This window comes from Solanum verrucosum, unplaced genomic scaffold, assembly GCF_900185275.1.
Source record: "Solanum verrucosum unplaced genomic scaffold, falcon-dt-bn FXZP01000211.1, whole genome shotgun sequence".
Taxonomy (NCBI): domain Eukaryota; kingdom Viridiplantae; phylum Streptophyta; class Magnoliopsida; order Solanales; family Solanaceae; genus Solanum; species Solanum verrucosum.
This window is the reverse complement of record NW_026020041.1, coordinates 214,132-236,515: the sequence shown is the minus strand read 5'-3', so window position 1 is coordinate 236,515 and position 22,384 is coordinate 214,132. Positions and strand designations below refer to the sequence as shown.

Below are 22,384 nucleotides of genomic sequence, written 5' to 3'. Positions count from 1 at the left end.
TCCTTTTCTTTTAAAGAAAATTTACCACTAGATAGTGTCCTGTGGTCTTTTATTAAACATAAAAAAATCAATAGGGACAAGTACAAGCAAGGGGGGATAGGCCTTACCTCACTAATCCTAATGAAGTACCTAACTTCTATTACCTAACAAGCATGAAGAAAATAAGAGCTAGAGAGAACTAAATATTTTTTTATCATCACAGAATTTGTAATATACTCCATGATGATATTACAAATGAGGATGCTTAAATAATGTAAGAATATGCCAATCAAGAAGAAAGTTGAGTTACCAGCCTCAAACTTTCTATTATAAAAACATGAATTAAAAAAGATTGATTGCCCATCAAAAGTAACTTGAAGTATTTTTCTCTTGTCTTCTTCTTCAAACCTATCCAACAACACTTGATGATTCATATCTTCTTTATAGATTTATTGGATCTATTTGAACCAATTGATACTGTCAAATGGTTTTGCTTTGCCTATCACATCGGTAGTTGCCTTGGAACAAATTCCTCAGTCATTTTACCGTCCCAACTATGTTGCCTCCCATATGACTTCTTTTTTCTTTTGTTGCTTCCATTTCTTTATTGCCTAGGTGATATATCCCTTTCCCTAGCCACTCTATCAAATCATATGTCCAGCATATTGTCTTCCTCATCTTCATCAAGAGAATCCTCACCCAAATCCACTCCATCTGCATCATGAGAATCCTCGCCCAAATGAATTGTATTTGACAGTAAGGCCCTTGACTCATTCTTCTTTGCAAACACATATTTAGGCACACATATGAGAGCTTATGGACTTAATTTGCTATTCAAAGCAGGTGGTTGGACTTGTTTTTTCTTGGATCAAATCATTGTCATTCTCTATTAACCGTATTTTCTTTCCAATAGTCTTCAATAAAGCATCAAAGCTATTCAAACATAATAGGTCTCTTGAGGCATTACTAGTATCTTGCCTCTTCTCAATGTCATGAAAATTCTTTGTCGAACCCTTTTCACTACATGAAGAATTATTTTGACCAGTCGGGGAAAGAATCCGACTACTATTTGATTTTTTGTGTGCAACCAGTGTCCAGTTTTTAGTTGGATTCTCATTTTCAACTTGCAAAACATGCTGCCCATTATTTTCAGCATCTTTAACATCAGATGTATCCATTAATTTTTTTCCTAAATCCATTATTTTTTGCCCTGAACCAACTCGCGGTGCATCAACCCAAACTCTTGGTGTCCCCCCTGCATTTTTAGTTGCATTAGACATCAAATTCAGCCCAAATTCTTTTGATTGCACCTCATTAGTTACAACATGTTGGTTATTGCAATCACCTTTGTTTTCGGTAGTTGTTTCAACACCAATATTACTTGTATCAACATCCACTGAGTCTACACGATTTTGCTCGGAAGTGGAAGCAACCAATTGTTGATCTAAAGAAGTAGCTTTACTTTGATCGACATCTACAATCTTTATTTTTTCATTTTAATATTTCTCTCGCATCGCCTAGATACTTTTCACTATCGGTAGTACCTTTTAAAGCAACTTCAATGGTATCATCAATTTGTTTGCTATTTTGATTTCTTTTCTAGATCAAACGACGACTATCTTCATCATGACCTTGGTGCTTACAATAATTGCAATACAAAGGTAGATTATCATATACAATCTCCTGAAAAACCTCGATCAACTTACCTGATTTTCCATCCACAAACTGCAACCTTATACGATTTGGAAGCTTTTCCATTAGATCAAGTATAACCTTGACCCTATTCATGCTAGTTCTTGACTGTATTTGAGTAGCTTTATCTATAGCTATTGGTTTCCCAACTGCTGATGCTATAGACAACAAAGACTTCTTTGCAAACAAATCTGGATATAAGTTCTGTAAAGAAATCCAAACCACAGCTAATGTCGTTTCCTCCTTATGGTTATATCCAATGGACCATGGAAAACCCCTACATTGGTGCTCCTCTCCATTGTAGAGAAGATAATTAACTGAGCGAGATAAATCTAATACATAATCTTCATATTGATCAAACATTAACAAAATTTATTTTGGAGCAAGTAAGCCAATTAAACAATTTCCCTTGGTACCAAGATGTTTTGATAAAATTGACCTCAATATCTTCAAATCTGGTGCACCATGAGATAATTTAAACACCGCTGCTTGATGTAATCCATGTTCGATCATTTTATGGTTGTTTTTGAGTTAATTAGGGCAGATTGTTTAGGATTTATAGTATTGGAATTGAAAAGGGTGGCGTATGTTGTGGTTTGGGGTGGTGGGGCGGGTTGGACAACCTCAAAACGAGGTCGTCCAGTCGCCGTAGCAGCCATGATAGCTGCGCAGCTACTGCCTATGTAGGAGCCACTAGAAACCCTAGGTCGGTAGTTTTTCCGTCGTTGTTGCCCACCTTCTCGATATACCGTATGATCTGATATGTTTATATTGATTATGAACATTTAAATCTTATTTTCACTTCTGCAACTAAAGTAAATATGCTTCGAAGAACCAAGTATTCTTTTATAAATGTTGAAAAGACCAAATATGAACCTCTCACTGAGCAGAGACATGATAGTTACTTAGATGTGAATATTTTTTGCTAAAAAAGTAAGAGGATGAATTTAATGAACCAAAAACCCAATTACTAAAGTAAAACAAGGTTCAAAACCACTCAAATTTGGAATCACAAAATGAGGGAAATGCAACACTTTGAAGTACAAACAACTTTATTTAAAAAACAAACAAACATCACCATAATTTCGTAACTATAAACATCACTACTAGCGGACACTATTCCCTCCGAGTGATATTCTTTGAAAAGGATTGGCGAAAAGTTAGTCAACTGAAAAACAACACTAATTATGCATAAATGAAGACTTGTTTTTTTGTACTTCTTGAATCTGGAGAGACTTAATTATGATAAGAGAAAATTAAAGAGAATGAATGATAATAACTGTAGCTTTGTAAGGTTTTGCAATACAAGACCAAGAAATGAGTTTGATAGAATATAATAGTAACAGGGGTGGCAAAATGGGTTATTGCAACAACTCACAATTTCACAATAAGAACACTGATATATATATTAGTAATATGTTTTACGAAATACAATAAAACACAACAAAGGCAATTGCAAGGAATTACAATACAGGAAAATACACTTGAAAACTAAACTAGGAGTCTAAAAGGAGACGAGAATATTCAATATCATAATTAATTAACTTCCTTATCCCTTCCTACCCATCTTCTCAAACTTCTATACCAATTCCATTACTAACTCTAGGCTTGCTCACGTGACTTTCTTCCTTCTCAAAAGTAATCATCCAACCTTTTAGGTGGAATTACACTTCTAGTACTAGACGCGGCTTGCCAATGCAGAAATCACTCATCACATCCCTTATTAGGATTCGGAATCCTAGAGGCAACACCAATTTCCTTATCAACTTTCACATTGTTGATTGTGTTGTCTATAGGATTGATAGGGTTTTTTCCCTTTGCAGAGTTGTCCACCATCGAAATGACGTTTCCAATTCCATGTCCTAGAGATGTAGCATTTATTCTATCTTCTCCAGTATTTGAAAATTTTCGCACAAGAAAAGGATAATCACTTGTACATCCACTTGCAAAATCTTCCCAAACACAAGCCAAAAGATAATTATTTTGAAGAAGGAGATGACTTATGTCACTATTTCTAGCACTCAGATCACTAGGTTCATTCCAAGCATGAGACAAAACATTATTTTGAGGAGGATTAAAGAAACAACTTGTTTCACTTGTAATAATTTCACTGCCTAAAGATTGATGGGTGCACTTCTGTTCGATACTCAAGGAAGTTCCACTACTCATCTCTCAACCAGTTAGAGCATCAACATCATTAAGCACCACAGGAAAATTACTCTGGAAAGACTAGAAAGATAATACAAAAAGTTATCAAAGAATGGAAAAGAAATTATTAAGGCTATTCGAGTTTCACCGAAAATCTTCTTTTGGAGAAGGCATATAAAGGCACAAATACTTCATGCTACTTTGAAAAAGGTTTTCTACTGCAATTATAAATGAATAACCCTAGATTGGAAGATTTGACCCGATCTCTACTGATGAAGAAGACAAGGGGAAATCAATAAACACAAATGACTAAATAGAAAAGATGAAGCTATCTTTTCAATAATTGAACCAATTAATTTTTACCACACTAATTTAAAATTTAATAATTATTTTTTACTTTATAAGTAGTGCACCTTCTAGAAATTCTAGTATTGCCTTTGATAAGGTACCCTTTACAAGTCAAGGAGGAGCCAAAGTATATCCATGTCAAGAATCAGTATGCAGAACGAAATACTAGTACAACAACTGACTCTCAATTAATTGTATTTGGATTGAACCATAACAATTTCTCAACATAAAAAACATTAATCTTAAAACACAGGGTAGGTGAAATAAGAACAAATCAAAGCACATGTTACAGATTGCAAAAAAGCAAAAAGAAAAAGAAGAACACAAATCAAATTAAAGCATACACTAGAGATTGAAAAAAGGAACATAAATCAAAGAAAGAAAGATTTATTGTCAATTTTACCATAACCTTACAACATTTTAAAAAATTTCTAGTGCAACAGAATAAATGTTGAAACAATTCAAATCGAAAACTTTACCATTTTAAGTATTTCAGATGCAGTGCTCCAACACTAAATAGCAAGTATCGAGCTTTATGAGTACTAAGATCTGTTACTTCAATCAAAGCAAAAAATGAAAATAAAACAATTAAAATAAATTATGGGAATCTAATAAAAAATAATGTAAAAAAAGAGAGAATCTCACTCTCAACCTGAAAACTCAATTATCGAAAATACAGCCAAACATAGCACAAAATATATTGAAGAATAAAAATAAATAAATAAATGATTCTTACATGTAGATATGCTAAGTACATAATTATCACTAAAATTATTTCTCTAAAATAAGTAAATAAACAAAAAAGTTACTTCCTTTTTTCATATTTTAAAACTTTTAAACGAGAAAGTTCCTATGATACATTTGTTAATTAGAAAGAAGAGATTTAAAAACAAAGAAAGAAGAGATTATCACTGGGGAATTCTATATGATAAATTCCCGCATAATTAATGAATTAAGCAAAGTGAAGGAGTTTTTGGCATAGTAGTTCACCTCAATCGCAGCTCACCAATGAATTCTCCGGAATGAATTCCGGCCAAATCAATTAGAGAGGGTTTTTAGTTCAGTGTTTTGATATATTTTCAAACACTGAAATTTGACAAGTGAGATGAAGAGAAAGCTCAAGGGTTTATATATAAGTGTGATGAGTAATTCTATACAATGCGGTTTACGAAAAAAATTTATTATGTCTAGCTGAATTGACTGTGTTATTTAACGAGATTCTTGTTAAAGAATCTTAAATGAGATGTCATAAGTTAGTAGTTGTTTATTGGTCCTGCTAGAATGGAATAAACGATAAAAAAACATTGATTAATTAAATTTATGGTCAAAGGTTAGTAAATAGAATATTATTCATATATATACTTTCTTTGTCCTAAATTACTTGATCACATGTATTTTGAGAATTAATTTTATTTATCAATAGTGTGTAAAGTATTTACATGGTCAAACATGATTTAAGATTTCAATAATTTACATTATTAATAAGCGGAGAAACCTAATATTAACTTTGAATGACACCATTAATGGACAATTAGTAATAATTAAGGAATCTTAGATGTAACCAAACAAAATTTAACATAAAAGGGTTGAGGTTCTAATGACACAACAATATTTTGATAAAGATTATGCGTATTCGGTGTTTTTACCAACTCTAAAAATACATGAAACATATCATAACTTACATTTTTACTGCTAATAATGATTAATTAATAAAGATTATATCTTTAATTTTTACTTAACCATAATAAAGTAGTATAATTTAATGTAACTATAAAAAAATCCATGGTATTGGTATTGCATGATTTTAATTTTGATATCACGTTATGTACCAAATTATTATATCTTATAATCAATTTCTCTTCCACCTACTCCCTCATAGGAGTGTTCATAAATCGATAAAAATTCAAATCAATCAATCGAAGTGGAAAAAAAACTTAAAATAATTGAAATATTTTCAAATTATTTTCAAAATATAGTTATTCATATATATACTTATTCTGTCCTAAATTACCTGATCACTCTTACTTCATAAATTTAAATTTAAATTCAATTTTTCTTCATTAACTTTTTACAGATTTAGTATTATTTTTTTTCATATATGCTCATTTTATCCTAAATTGCTTGATCACGCTTGGTTTCATAATTTAAATTTTCTTCACTAACAATTTTTAAATTAAGTAAATATTTTTTTCTTTATATATGCTCATTCATCCTAAACTAGTGTTTTTCTATCCTACAACCATAGGCTGGGGAGAGGATGTTGTTGTCATGGATTTTCGTTCATTACTTAAAATTTAAATATATATTTTTTATCTTCAATATGTGTGTTCTACATAGACCTCTACTCTCGAGAAATGACTACACTGTGGAATTTTCGAACACACTACCAGTGGATGTTACTCCACTATTACACGCCTTGAATATGTGTGTTTTTCTAGTAAAATGAGTTTGTTGATATTAAATGCAATTATTTTTAAAATAATAATAATAATAATTTAGTCAAACCCTCTCTATGACAGTCTTATTTGTTATATACATGTATGATAACATTATATTTAAATATTATTTGTACTTTTACACCTAAAGTAAATATGCTACAAAAAATCATGTATTCAATTATAACTGCTCGTAATTGGTGCATTGGCATGAAAAGTGTAACACCCCGCATACTAGAACAAACAAGATTGCAGTTTTTAGTTGTTGTAGGTAGCACCCACGGGCACCATCCACGGACCGTAGGAGGACCCACAGTCCATCCTGTAGGTCTGTGGTTCGCACCTGCGACCCTCCTCCCAGAAGCCCCAGGAAAAACGGCTAAGTGCTGACCCACGGCCAAACCTACGGTCCATAGGCCAGGCCTCGGTCCGTGGATCAGGCCCCAGTAACCAAGCTTCCGTCACGATAGATGGCTCACCAGCATGGACCGTTAGTCCATCGATGGTCCGTCGGTCAGTCCGACATCAGTTAAGTCAGGGGTCTTTTGGTCTTTTCCTATTTCGTTGGAGCTCTAAACTACATTGTTTTGGTTGGTTTTAGCCTAGAAATATAACTAGAACTTACCTAAGTCAAATCATTCATCAAAACTTAGAAAGTTAAAAAGTTAAGAGGAGAAAGAAGTCAAGAACCCTAGTTCAAGAAGGCACCAAGTTTCCTCCAGTTCCAGCTTTGAAATCGAAGGATTTCTTCAGGGAATTCATCACCAACTATGTGGGATTTCACTAGTGGGTTCCTTTCGCCCATTAGGTCCCTAGAATTCAATCAGATTCTTGATTCCCTATTATTATTTGGGCCTAGGGTTTCTAGAACTTCAGCAGATTATCATGAACTAGTTAATTTAATGTTCCAAATCAGATTATCATGTTATTACTTAGTTTCTCATATGATATTCAGAACCATAGTTGTATATATTCGTTAGTTCATGAATTATGCATGTTAGGTCAGATCATTCAGTTATTACAAATATACACATGCTTCAATTTAAGAATGTCACATTATCAATCATAATTGTTGCATTCTCAGTTTGCATGTCATTTTTGAACTATCTAGTATATTACAAAAATTCAATGTTAATGTGTTAATTATTTAATCTATTGGGAGTAGCATAATACCGAGTTGGAATAGGGTCAGTCACCTATATAGTTTTAAAACTACGAGCCATGTAGGTTGTAAGTCCCCTCTGTGGGCATCATTTTAGTGATCACTCCCGCATACCTCTACATCTTTGGCTGGGTGTATTTGGTCCTTTCGACGGGGCGTATACATTGGACTCCACATTCAGCTCATGTGGTTTCATGTTGGTTATTAGTAGCTCTCATAGTTCAGTCAGACTCTATTGCATTGACCACATTTCAGTACAATCAGTTTTAAGTATTAGCATGTTATAAAAGTGGTCTTAGTATTAAGTTAGTTCAGCAATCACTATCTATATCGTGTTCAGTTTATATCCTTGCTTTATTGCTTGGTCAGTTATATGTTATTTTAGCTTTACTCTATCCTGCATGCTCAGTACCTCTCAAGTACTGACACATACTCTGCACTATATCTTCTCGTGATGTAGGTTCAGGTTCTCAGCTTCCAGATCATGTATAGATCGGTTCCCGATCTCTAGCTCAACAGCATCAGTGGTGAGTGCTCATTCTCCAAGGACAATACTTATCTTATTTACTTCAGTATTTCAGTCTTTGAGTTTCAGTTTTTACTAGATTTAGCTAAGGTATGTCCTAGTACTTCTAGTCAGTTAGAGGCTTTGATCAGACATAGTTAGATTCAGCTTAGTATTTGAGTTGATATTTCTCTTGTATTAAACTCTCTGATTTGATATATTCAGTTTTAGAATGGGTATTCTCCATCACTTTCGTTTTCATGATATTAAGCTTCCGCATCAGTTATTATTATTCTTAGTATGGTCATGTCATGCCAGTAGGGTTAACTTGGGGTCACTTATGATCCTATGTCCCATGTCTGCGTCTCGGGGGTAGGTCCGAGCCTGACAAACTTGGTATCAGTGCACTAGGTTTAAGTGTCCTAGGATGTTTGAAAGCCCGCACTTATAAAGACTTGGAAAATGGTAGGTTGAACTAGAGCCTTAATGTTTGGGTTAGTGTAACTTTAGGTTGATGTCTAAGCTATTTAAGAACTTATTTGAGCAAGGAAGAGGCCTAGGGTGCAAGGAAGTAAGGACCTAGGCTGGCAAATTAGAGTGAAAGAAAAATTGTTCGTTCAGGGGCTGTCTGGCGATGGGTGTACTTGATCGCCCAAAGGGTTGGGTGACTCACCCTTGGACTCTTGTTCTCGCCTAGTGGACTGCCCATTTGGCCTAGGTACTGGACCAAAGGGTGATCTAAGGGGTAGCTCGCCAAGCTGGTTAGCGTGTCACCCATTGGCCCCCTCCAATCGCCCAACGACCAGCCCATTTAGTGAGATATCTGGAACAAAGGGCAAGCCAAGGGTGCACTTGGCAAGTCGCCTAGTGCACTTAGTGAGCCCAAGTGTCCAAAGGGCGAGCTTGGACAGGCACGGGAAGAATTTTTAAGTTACAACTTTAAGGGTCCTTGGTTATTTTCCAAAGTTAAGTCCCTATTATTCAATTCCATTCCTAGCTACTATAAGACCCTTTAAGACATAAATCCTTTCATTTAAGTCACTCCAAATAGAATAAAAAAGAGACCCCTCTCCTCTCAAATATTTCCCTCACTAGAATTCCTCCATTAGAAAAGAAGAAGAGGAGAGCCATTAAAGCTAGGGTTTGGTGTTTCTAATGCATTTCTCCATCAAATTGCCTGCGGAATCTTAGTAAAGGTATGGTGATACTTCATCTATGGTTTGATTTCTCCCTAGAGTCAATTTCAAAGAAGTTTTCAAGTTTCACAAAAAACCCTAAGTTCTACTTAATCTCATGGGTTCTTGCATCAAACAGTTTCAAATGACAAATTATGATTTTGTTGATTTTTAATTTATGATTTAAGTTGAAAACACTCTATGAACCCATGATTTTCTTTAAATTCCTAAATTTGACCTTATGAAGTGGTTTTGTTGTTTATGAGTGAATAATGATGGATTTATGTGTAGAATTGTGCTTGAATTATTGATCCACTTGAAATGTGGAGGTGTTTACTTACTATGTACATTGCGATCATGGCCTTGAAGGCATATATTGATGAATTGGAGTATTTTCATGATGTTGTATATATGAATGTGATGTAAAGCATGTGTGTGATCTAAATGAATGAAAGATGATCATGTTAAGAAGCTAATTGTATTAGGATTGAATATATCTCTCTATTAACACTTGTTAATGATGGTGATTATGTGAAAGGCTATTCTCACATACACACACACATGAATGAATGAATGAAATTTAATGAATGTTGAGTCAATTTGAAAGGCTATTCTCATATTGTACTCTAATGAATGTTAATGACTTTTTCTGAAAGGACTTTCTCACAATAAGGGGGTTCTTAGGTGAAAGGCTATACTCATCTTTGAATCTATGAGCTTTCCAACGAATGAATATTGGGTTGGGATGGATGCCCATACGTTAGTTGAGGCGGAGTATCTAGTAACAATCCCTATCCTTTTTAATGAATGTTGGGTTTGAGATGGATGCCCATACGTTAGTTGAGGCGGGGTATATAGTAACAATCTCTTATCCCTTAATGAATGATGTAATGAATGTCAATACTCCATGGGGAATAATGCCATGCACCGAGTGGATATGGATTGAGATGGGTTCTCATACGTGAGTTGAGGTGGGGCACTTAGTAGCAATCTCTTGAGATGGATACTCATATGTTAGTCGAGGTAGGGTATCTAGTAGCAATCTCCATATCCCATAAACTATGTTCCCACATAGGTCAAGCTACTGGATCCACTTAAGGCTAAACAAACGATGGTCCTACCATAGGCAAGTAGGAATCCCTTTATTCGGTGAGGGTGACATTGGGATTCCATGTCAAGCTCTTATGGTCTATGTCGGTTAAGGTTTACCCTCACAAAGAATGTTAAAGAACTATGGCTTCTTAAGGATGTACTACTTAGTGTAGGTGGTCGAATGGGACGCCAACTATGCATTGCACAAGTAGGCATTTTAGAGAGGTCACGGTGTGCTCCTTACAATGATAATTGAATGAATGGGCTCTGATGATGATGTTTATGAGATTGTTGATCTAATGTCTAATGAATGAAGTTGCTCTTAATGTGATGAAGCTAATGAAAAATGTTCAATCTTAAAAGCCTATATGCTTAAATGTAAGAATGCATGCTATACTTGGATTGTATTATCAGTACTTCCTTGTCATGACTTATTGTATGTGAATGTGCCTTGTATAGGGTGACTTCAAAGGAGTACTTAGTGTGAGTAGTAGTATGGGATGCTACTTGCACATTGCACAAGTATGACTTAGAGTTGTCTTAGGTTTGGTCTCAATGTGATGATGTGATTCATGTGATGTTATGTCTCTTATATGTTTTATTGTGTAAAGGTGGAAAGCTTGAATGGTCAGTTTACTTTTGGTGACCTTAAGGTGGTGCCTTAGTGTGGGTGGTGGTATGGGACGCTATCCATACATTGCACAAGGTATAACTTGAGGGTTACTTGAGGTGGAGTCTCAAGGTGTAGGTAAAGGGTTATATGTGATTTTTGTCAAAATGTGAATTATGTGACTTTGTATGTTGGCTGTGACTTATATTATGCCTCTTGTGTCAATGTTCATGATATTTTTACTCAATGGCATAAAACATGACTTTCAACAAAATGTCCCTTTTAAAGCATTTTTTTTGCATGGTCATCATACTTAGTACACTTCTGTGTGCTAACACATATTTCTTTACTCTTATGAAGTGTAGGGATTGGTACTCTATTTGATTCTCCATAGTGAATCTTGGGATTAGACTTCTCTGAAGACCTCTTTTGGTATGTCCTCATATGTCGAGGATAAGGACTTTATGTTTCTAGTTTTTTTTATGTTTTAAGAATTTTTTCTATACTTCAATTGTAAAGGGCCGTGACCCTATGTTGTTAAAGTTTGTCTAAGATGGCCATGTGAGACTTAGTATTCCGTTGCTTTATAAATGAGTTTTTGATAGTTTGGTTTTTAAATAAAGTTTTAATTCTGCACTATTTCTACATGTCTAATGTTATGAATGCTAAGAGGCTTGTATTAGACCCCTTCGGGGTTGAGTACGCCGTGTTAGGAGTAGGGGGTGATCTCGGGTCGTGAAAAACTTGGTATGAGAGAATAAGATTTTGGGAATGGTTTTTAGGATCAATGTCTCACAAGCCATGTATAGTAGAGTCTTGTTCATCGGTGTTAGTCGCGACACATCTATGAGCGAGAGGCTATAGGACTTTAGAAAGTTACACTTCTTTCGTATTCTTGAACTTGTACCTTAGAGTTTAGCTTTATAGATGTCCTTTTCCTAATCCTTCTCTTGTCTTTATAGGATATGAATACAAGAAGGATGCCCGCAAGGAGTATGGAAGAGGAAGTAGTGAATGAGGGAGTTCCTTCCCAAGGTGATCAAGGTCTTCAAGGTGACCAAGTTCCTCTAGGCAATCAAGGAAATGAAATTCCGGTAGTTTCCCTAGACATTACTAATGAAGAGATTTGGTCGGCTTTTCTAACCCTAGCCCGAGCCATGACAGTTCAAGTGACTAGAGATGTTGGGCCTAGGGTGAATGCTAATGAGAGTAACTTGGCCTCAAGATTGAGAGACTTTGTAAGGATGAATCCTCCTATTTTTCTTGGCTCTAAAGTGGGAAAGGATCCCTAAGAATTCTTGGATGAAGTTTGTAAGATAGTAGATGCTATGGGAGTAACTTCTAAGGATAAGGCGGAGTTGGCTTCCTAGAAATTGAAAGATGTGGCCCAAGTGTGGTTCACTCAATAGAAAGCCAATAGGCCGATTGAAGTGGGTCCTGTGGAATGGGAGGAGTTTAAGAGACCTTTCCTTAGTAAGTACTTTCCCCGTGAGAAGAGGGAGGTTAAGGTGGAGGATTTTATAAACCTTAGGCAAGGTAACATGACTGTGGAGGAGTATTCCTTGAAGTTTACCCTATTGTCTAAGTATGCTCCATCCTTGCTGTATAACCCTAGAGATGAGATGAGTAGGTTTCTTACCGGTGTATCCGACCTTGTTAAAGAAGAGTGTCGTACGGAGATGCTCCATGATGATATGAATATCTCTAGACTTGTTGTGTATGCTCAATCTATTGAGGAGTCCAAACTTAAGAGGATGAGTAGAGATTTGAAGAGGGGTAGATATGATGAGCAAGGTCAATCTAGGTCCAAGAAGAGGTCTTAAAATCAATATTCCTCAATGGTAAAAAATGATAGGTTGTCTAACCCTAAATCTGAAAGAGGGAATGGAAGTGGTTCTTCTTTTGAGAGGCCTAGATGTGCCAAGTGTGGGAAGAAACATTCGGGTAAGGGTCTTGCCGGCACGGATGGGTGCTTTGGGTATGGAAAGAAGAGTCACAAGATGAGAGATTGCCCAACACTCATGGCCAAAGGAAAGGAACATAATCAAGCTTCTCATGATGGCCCGGATGTTGATGCTCCAAGGAAGAATCGTTTCTCTGTGCTTCAATCTAACAAGGACAAATGTGCTAATCTGGATAAAGGTACCGGTAAGTTATAGTTCCTTTTTGTGGTGATGAGATCCTTATGTTGTTTCATGATAGCTTTAGTTGGGTTTTCTCCTAAGTGGGCGATGATATGTTGAATAGTAAGGTTGTTGAGAGTGTTGATATCCTTATCTCTTTCCTTTGATTCTTATTCAAGCTTGAGACTTAGAGTTCCTTGTATCTTGTTTCATGTTTTGTAGTGTTGTGTGATTATGAGTTTTCCATGGTCTCCTTATGTTATGCATGTACTAGTTGAATTCTTGTTCATATGAGAAAAAAAGACGTTTTCATGATTTATGTTCCTCATGTTAAATGTGCATCTAGTATGAGTTGTCTATATTCTTCATGAGGTGAATTGTTGAACATGCCTAAATATTTGTTTATGAAAAAGTTGCATAATGTGCTTAATGATGTTTTGATGAGCATGATATGAGTTGCAGAAGGAAGGTCCTCCAACGAAATGAGAAATGTGGTTGTTCGGTGCATAATGAGTTTGTAGATGTAGTTCCTACTTGCTTATGTTGTATTGAGCTTATTGATGTGGAGTTGATGTTTCTTCCTATGTTTATGCATTTATACTGATGTGTTATGATTGTTGGGCTGCTAGTCTCGAGTCATTTTCCCTTAATGTGTTTAAAGTGTCATTCGATGACGAATGTTCCTAAGTGGGGGATAATGTAACGACTCAGAAAATGATAGGTTGAACTAGAGCCTTAACGTTTGAGTTAGTGTAACTTTAGGTTGATGTCTAGGCTGTTTTAGAACTTATTTGAGCAAGGAAAAGGCCTAGGGTGCAAGGAAGGGCCTAGGCTAACAAATTAGAGTGAAAGAAACCTTGTTCGTTGAAGGGATGTTAGGCGATGGGTGTACTTGATCGCCTAAAGGGTTGGGCGAGTTGCCCTTGGGCTCTTGTGCTCGCCTAGTGGACTGCCCATTTGGCCTAGGTACTGGACCAAAGGGCGAGCTAAGGGGTAGCTCGTCAAGTTGGTTGGCATGTCTCCCATTGGCCCCCTTCAATCGCCCAATGACCAGCCAATTTAGTGAGCTCTCTGGAACAAAGGGAGAGCTAAGGGTGCCCTTGGCGAGCCCAAGTGTCCAAAGGGCGAGCTTGGACGGGCAAGGGCAAAAATTTTAAGTTACAACTTTAAGGGTCCTTGGCTATTTTCCAAAGTTAAGTCCTTATTATTCTATTCCTTTCCTAGCAACTGATTATTTATGAGATTCTCTAATAATGAATAATCTATTAATAATATCATTTCGAAATCAAATTTAGGTCTTTGTTGTTGAAATCTCAAATTATATTTGACCATAAAATACTTTTCACACTACTAGTAAATAAAATTGAATTATCAAAACAAGTGTGAACAAGCAATTTTGGATAAAATGGGCATATATGAAAAAAAAAATTTTACTAAATCTTAAAACAATTAGTGAAGAAAATTTAAATTCTCAAAATAAATGTGATAAAGTAATTTAGGAAAAAACAAGTGTATATAAGGATACTTTTCTATTTACTAAATTTTGACCATAAAAGTTAATTAATCAATGTTTTTTTTTATCTTTTATTCCATTCTAGAGGTCCTAGTCAATAACTACTAATTATGACATTTCATTTAAGATTCTTTAACAAAACTCTTGTGACATAACATAGACAATTCAGCTAGACGTAACATAATATTTTCTATAATCTGGGTTGTATAGGATCACTCATCACATTAATATATAAACTCCTAAAATTTCTCTTCTTCTCAATTGTCAAATTTCAGTGTTTGAGAATCTAGCAAAACTCTGAACTAAAAAACCATCTCTAATTGATTTGGTCGAAATTCATCCCGGAGAATTCACCGGTGATCTACGATTGAGGTCAACTACTCGACCAAAAATTCCATCACTTTGTTTAGTTCATTAAATACGCCGGGATTTAGAACATAGAATTTACCTTTGATAATCTCTTCTTTCTACTAAATGCATCATATGAACTTTCTCGTTTTAGAGTTTTAAATATAAAAAATGGATGCAATTGTTTTTCCGTTTATTTACTCAATTTAGACAAGTAATTTAAGTGATGATTATGAACCTAACATATCTACTTGTGAGAATTTGTTATTTATTTAGTTTTATTTAGTCTTCAATATTTTTGGTGCTATGTTTGGCATTATTTTCTATAGTTGAGTTTTCATGTTGAAAGTGAGATTCTTTTTTTAAAATTATGTTTTTGTCAGGTCCCCATAATCTGTTCTAATTATTTTATTTTCAATTTTTTCTTTGACTTTTAAAGTGACAAATTTTAGTATTCATAGAACTCAATGCTTGTTATTCGGTGTTGGAGCACTGCATCTGAAATACTTGAAAATGGTAAAGTTTTCGATTTGAATTGCTTCAACATTTTTTTTATTGCCCCAATAATTATTTTAGATGTTGTAAGGCTATGGTAAAATTGACAACAATCTTTATTTCTTTGATTTACATTTCTTTTTTCAATCTCTAATGTATGCTTTAATTTGATTTGTGTGCTTCTTTTTCTTTCTTTTTTCAATCTCTAATATGTGCTTTGATCTGTGTTCTTTTTAATGTACCTTGTGGTATAAGATTAATATTTTTATGTTGAGAAATTTTTATGGTTCAAGTCATATACAATATATTGAGAGCTAGTTGTTCGAACCAAAAGTTTTTACTGGTATTCCGTTCTCCATAATGATTCTTGACATGGATATACTTTGGCTACTCCTTAACTTGTAAACGAATTTAAAAATTCTAGAATGTGCACTACTTAAAAAAGAAAAATAGTTATTAAATATTAAATTTAGTGTGCTAAAAATTAATTGGTTCAATTATTAAACAAGATAGCTTCATCCTTTGTATCTAGTCATATGTGTTTATTGATTTCCCCTTGTCTCCTTCATCAATACAGATCGAGCCAACTCTTCCAAGCTAGGGTTTTTCATTTACAATTGTAGTAGAAAATCTTTTTCACAACAACATGAAATATTTGTGCCTTTATATGCCTTCTCCGTGATAAGATTTTTGATAAAACTTGAATAACCTTCATAATTTATTTATCATTATTTGACAAGTTTTTATATGATCTTTCGAGAAAAAGATCCCTGAGGCACATAATGATGTTGATGCTCTTGTGCCAAAATCTTCAGACACCGACGAATATAGCATACATGCCACATCTCTAGGACATGGAATTGGAAACGTCATTTCTATGGGGGACAATTTTGCAAAGGGAGAAATCCCCATCAATCCTGCAGACAAAACAATCAACAATGTGAATGGTGATAAGGATATTGGTTCTGCCTCTAAGATCCCAACTCTTGATGCCATGGGTGATTTCTGCATTGGCAAGCCCCGTCGGGGGGTACTAGAAGTGTAATTTCACCTAAAAGGTTGGACGATTACTTTTGGGAAGAAAGAAAGTTACGCAAGCAAGGCCAGAGTTAGTAATGGAATTGGTATATAAGTGTGAGAATGTGGGTAGGAAGCGATTAGGAACTTAATTATGTTTGAATAATCCCGTCTCCTATTAGACTTTAGTTCATTTTTCAAATGTATTTGACTGTATTGTTGTTCCGTGCAATTGCCTTTGTTGTGTCTTATTGTATTCAGTAAAACATATTTTACTAATATATATTTGTGTTGGTATTGTGAAATTGCAGGTTGTTGTAGTAACCCATTTTTCCGCCCCCATTACTAGTGTATTCTAACAAACACATTTCTTGATCTTGTATCACAGACCTTACTAATAAAATATGCCAAGCAGAACAGTGAATAAAGCAGGTAGAAAAACTCAACAAAAGAAAACAAGAAACTGCATAACTCTCTTATTTCAATAGCAACCGGATAAGTCTATTATATAGACTTTTACAGAGATTTTCTTGGTAAGCACTAAACCCACAAACCCGCTACTACTAGGACTCCTAACAAACTTTGCTTTCTAAACTGAAAACACGTCTACTTCCTAATAACTAGGAGTTGAACAATTCAACTAAATAAAAGACCAACAAACATGAAATAAATAGTTCCTAAATAAAATAACACTTCCAACAATGCCTCCCTTAAATTGATAAGTCACATACATCAGTTTAATTATTTTCAGAAGCGACAACCTCCCTCAATGAACAAACTCCTAGTAGCTTTGTCATCTTCACAACTGCTGCATAACTGAGGGGCTTGGTTAAAATATCAGCAGCTTGGTCTTCAGTTTTGCAGTAGACAACATCAATGATCTTATCCTTTGTGAGATCTCTCAAGAAATGAAATTTCACATCAATGTGTTTGCTCCTCCCATGTAACACTGGATTTTTAGAATGCTTAATTGTTGAACCATTGTCACAGTAAATTAGAGTTGGCTTTTGCGGAAGAATACATAGTTTGGACAAAATGTTCTTCAACCAGATAGCTTGAGTAGCGCACACAATTGTTGCCACAAATTCCACTTTTGTAGTTGCTAATGTAAAAATTGGCTGCTTCTTGGAACACCATGAATTAGCACCTGAACCAAACATGAGAACATAACTGGATGTGATTTTCCTATCATCTTTATCTCCAGCATAATCACTATCTGTGAAGCCGATTAAATTTGATTCACCTCATTTCTTCTACAAAATGCCAAAATCAACAGTACCATGCAAATACCTGAGAATTATTTTAGCAGCCAATAAGTGAGCTTCTCTTGGACTTTCCATATACCTACTTAAAAGACTTACAAAGTACATTATTTCAGGTGTAGTGGCTGTTAAATACATCAAACTTCCCACAATCTACTTGTAGAAAGCGTTGTTAATCTTCTTTCTTGTAGAATCCTTTTCAAGCTTCAGCCCTGTTTTTGCTGGTGACAGAGTTGCAGTTCGTCATACCAAATCTCCTTAAAATTTTCTGGACATATTTCTTTTGTGAAATAAAAATTCCACCAGAATACTGCTTCACTTCAATTCCCAGAAAGTAATGCATCAAGCCAAGATCCGACCTTTCAAACTCAGTCATCATCAATTGCTTAAAAATTTTAAGCAATACATGATAATTCGCAGTATAAATTAAATCATCTACAGATAAGCATACAATGACAAGCTTTACATCTTCAACTTTAGTATAAAGTGTATGCTCATAATGGCAGTTTCTAAAACCTGCCTTATTGAAATAAGCATCAATGCAACTATACCAAGCTCGTGGAGCTTGTTTTATCTCGTATAATGCTTTTTTCAATTTGCAAACTTTATTTCGCTACCATACTTAATGTAACAAGGGGGTTGCTTGACATATTCCTACTCTAGCAATTCTCCATGTAAAAAGGTCAATTTTACGTCCAATTGATAAATTGGCCATTTGTTTTGGGCTGCAAATTGCCACCACCGACCTGATGGTATCGAGTCTAGCTACTGGAGCAAATAACTCTTTGTAATCCACACCATACTCTTGCTTATATCCCTTGGCCACTAAGCGCGCCTTGTACTTATCAACTTTACCATTCTCATTGAGTTTAGTTTTATAAACCCATTTCACTACAATGGTCCTTTGCCCTTTTGGTAGATCAGTAAGCTCCCAAGGGTTATTTTTTTCAATTGCTAAAATTCAGCATCCATTGCCTCCTTCCATTTTTTATTGGGCAGCACTTTCAGAACTTATTGGGTCACAATCTGCAAACAGTGCAAAATGAGTAATTGTCTCATCATTGATACTAACACCGGTTACCTGATAATCTTGCATCCATAAATGTCTTTTTCAGACTCAAGGGACAGCTTGGTCTGTTTCAATAGGTGCTTCTGTAGGTGAAAAATTGTCACGACCCAAGCCTACACCCTGTACGTGGCCGACACTCGAGAACTATTGATGGTCCCCAAGCAAACCCTCAAACATACAAAAGCTTAAGAACTAAATAAAATTTCAAGAAACTGAAATACAAAACTTTAACTCAAATGAAAAACTCTGAATATAAAAATAATATTCAACTCACCACAAAATAGGTAACTTAAGTCTTTAAACATTTAACAAAATAAATGATACAGACTTCTCAACTATACTGACAATCTATGAAGCCTCTAACTATTAATGACGAAAGTCGGGACAAGACCCACGACATCCTGACTAAACTTAAAAGTAAATGAAGTCCTCCGAAAACAAAGAGGCTCACCATAGCTAACTCAAACTTCCAGATGTATCAACGAAGCTCCTGTTGATGACCCTGAATACCTGAGTCTGTATCATGAGAAAATACAAGTCAAATGGCTCAGTACCTGGAATGTACGAGCATGTAAAAGGAATTCTAAAGCATAAAGAAAAGCTTGATCTTTGATAAAAAAGAAACATACTTACCTCTTCTCAACTGACTCAACTCAAAGAAACATAGCTCAACTCAATGATAAGATATCTAACTCAGAGGTATACTCAAGGATACTCAAAACTACTCAAACTTACTCAATTTAGAATTACTCAAGTATAAGATACTTAACTCGAAATACTCAAGGATAATGCAATAGTAAAAGATGCAATATATATATATATATATATGAAAAGTTGTAAAAATGTAGATAGCAACTAAATGTATTGAAAAATACAATAATACTCAGTATGTATATAAAAATACAATATAACTCTGTGGGAGATTCTATAACCGACAACCACCACTATGAACCTAAGTTGTAATACAACGTTTTACCTCACACTGCCAAGGGTTTTCCTATACCTTGTCGGGGATATAGAACCTAACTCACTAAGTGGATCCACTAGTCTATGCTAAAAGCATCTTAAGGAGCCATCTAAAAAGTATGATCCTTTACTACCCTTGATGGCTACAGGGTTTATGGAGACTTGAGTTATTTGAATTCGCCTCCTCATAACGGTGCTCAACACTACACCCAAAATAAACTTAGGTTATATGTTTGTAAAAAAAAACTCTTTCTTTGGTTTGAGATAATTACTCAAAACTTAGCGTAAAAGCCCTCTTGGAAATCATAGTTTCCTCTTTACTGAAAAACTACCTGAAAGGCTCTTTTAAAATCTCAGTTTCCTGTCTTGTTTAAATGTGAAAACATTTACTCTTTGGGAATACACATTCCCGATATACTCTTTTTAAGAAATGAACTCAACTCTTTACTCTTTACTCTTTGCATAACTCAAAATTTAAGTCTTAAAACAAAGTTAAAACGTTTGTAAAAGACTTCTTAAAATATGGTTCATGCCGAATTATGGTCGTGAACGACTCAATGTAAGGTTTTCAATAACCGTAGATAGAACTCAATACTTGGAACTCAAGAACTTCCATAATACTACTCACTTCAAGAATGCTCAACTTAGAGGGTTCATGCGGAATTTATGATCATGAACTACTCAACTCAAGGACTCAAAGATACTTCTCGTCTCAAGGCTGCTCGAATTATAGGGTTCATGCAGGATTATGGACATGAATAACCCAACTCAAGGACTACATGGGTAACATGTAATAGTCCCATGATTAGGAATGTAATCTCAAATGGATTAGAAACTCAATACTTAAGACTTAGAACATGAAGATATTACTCCTCTCATAGATACTCAACTTCTGGAGTTCATGCGGAATTTATGGTCATGAACGACTTGACTCGTAGGTCTACATAACATTATGGAACTCATGTATACAACTATTCTCATTCTCATACTTACTTTCTCAAAATTTAACTCAAATCGATTATGGATCTCCAAGGATTCACAATTGAACTCAAAACATTCTTGAACTCTACTCTTAACTCTCTTAAATGTGAATTATGAATTCGAGAGTTATGGCTCATGCTACGTAGCCTTCCAATTATAGATGTGGCGCGCTTCACACGGATAAGAAGGACTCTTTTAGAAATGACCTCATAGACATCCTAGGACTCTTGAACTCAGTGCTTTGATACCAAGTTTGTCAGTCCCCGAGCCTACACCCTGAACATGGCCAGCATTCGAGAATCATTTCTGATCCCCAAGCAAACCCTTGGCCCAACTGACTACTTAGCGGAAGACTCACTAAAACAATAATAGGCTTAGATAGAAATCAATCTCAAAGTAAAACTCACTAAGGATGTCAGAAAGTACTCATTGTTATAAATAAGATAGTTTGCAAAACATCTCAAAATAAAAAGTAAATACTGAGAGACTCCTCTACTCTTACTATCTATGAAACCTCTAATACTAGGATAGATTTCAGGAAAAGACCCACGACAAATCAACAATTACAGACAAATTTATGTGAAATCTGTGAGCTTTTTTCTAGAGAAGTTTTTATTGGTTCTATGGTCGATTTGATTGGTAAGCTTCTCCATCCCCTACTCTGTGTATATATGTATAATCCCTATATGTTTTTGTCATAGAGACTTTATACAGTACTAAGTATTAACATTATTAGCATAGGCTCACCTTCACGCTAATTACATCGACATGTTTGATGAAGAAAAAAAGAAGTATCTTCATAAATACCTTCATTCCTTTTCAATTCTCATAGTTGAGTTATTTTCTTATTTACATGGTGTCAAAACAAAGCAATAGACACCCATTTGAAATCGAGTTAAAGATTTTGTTCGAGTTATTTGGTCCATTGTCCAGGTTCCGTCAGATTTTTTGCGGACTGTTTGTTAGGAGTAGGGGTGTCAAATTGGCGGGTTGAATGGAAATTGGAGATTTAAAAATGGGTTGAAATAGAAATTGGGTTGGGTCATCACCCGTCAAGGTTTACTTTGGTCTTAAATGGGTTGAGTTTAAATTAACTTAAAAATAAGTTGGGTCTTGACCCACCAAATTTGACGCATTTAATCTCAATTTTAATATATTGTTATTTAAGTTTTATAAACATAATTTGAATTTCAATTCAATTTTTTTTTTAAAAAAAATAAGTTACAAATGGATAGATAAATCAATGCAAATACAGAGTCTTAAAACGCGTTAAAATTGGAGATTAAATTGGGCTCAACTGAAGATTCTCTTAAAATGTAAAGGCCTGAATGAGTTGAGATTGAACCAAATTCATGTTTTTATTGGAGAAGATTTTATTGGTTGTATGATGGATTTGATTGGTAAGCTTCTTCTTCCCCTACTCTGTGTATATATGTATACTATCTATCTATACGTTTTGGTCTT

General features: G+C 34.9%; 1 pseudogene; it reads right to left on the bottom strand.

The window, feature by feature from the left end:
* Nucleotides 1-409: 409 nt before the first annotated feature.
* Nucleotides 410-1,737, bottom strand: LOC125821660 (uncharacterized; annotated as a pseudogene).
* Between the last annotated feature and the right edge of the window lie 20,647 nt (nucleotides 1,738-22,384).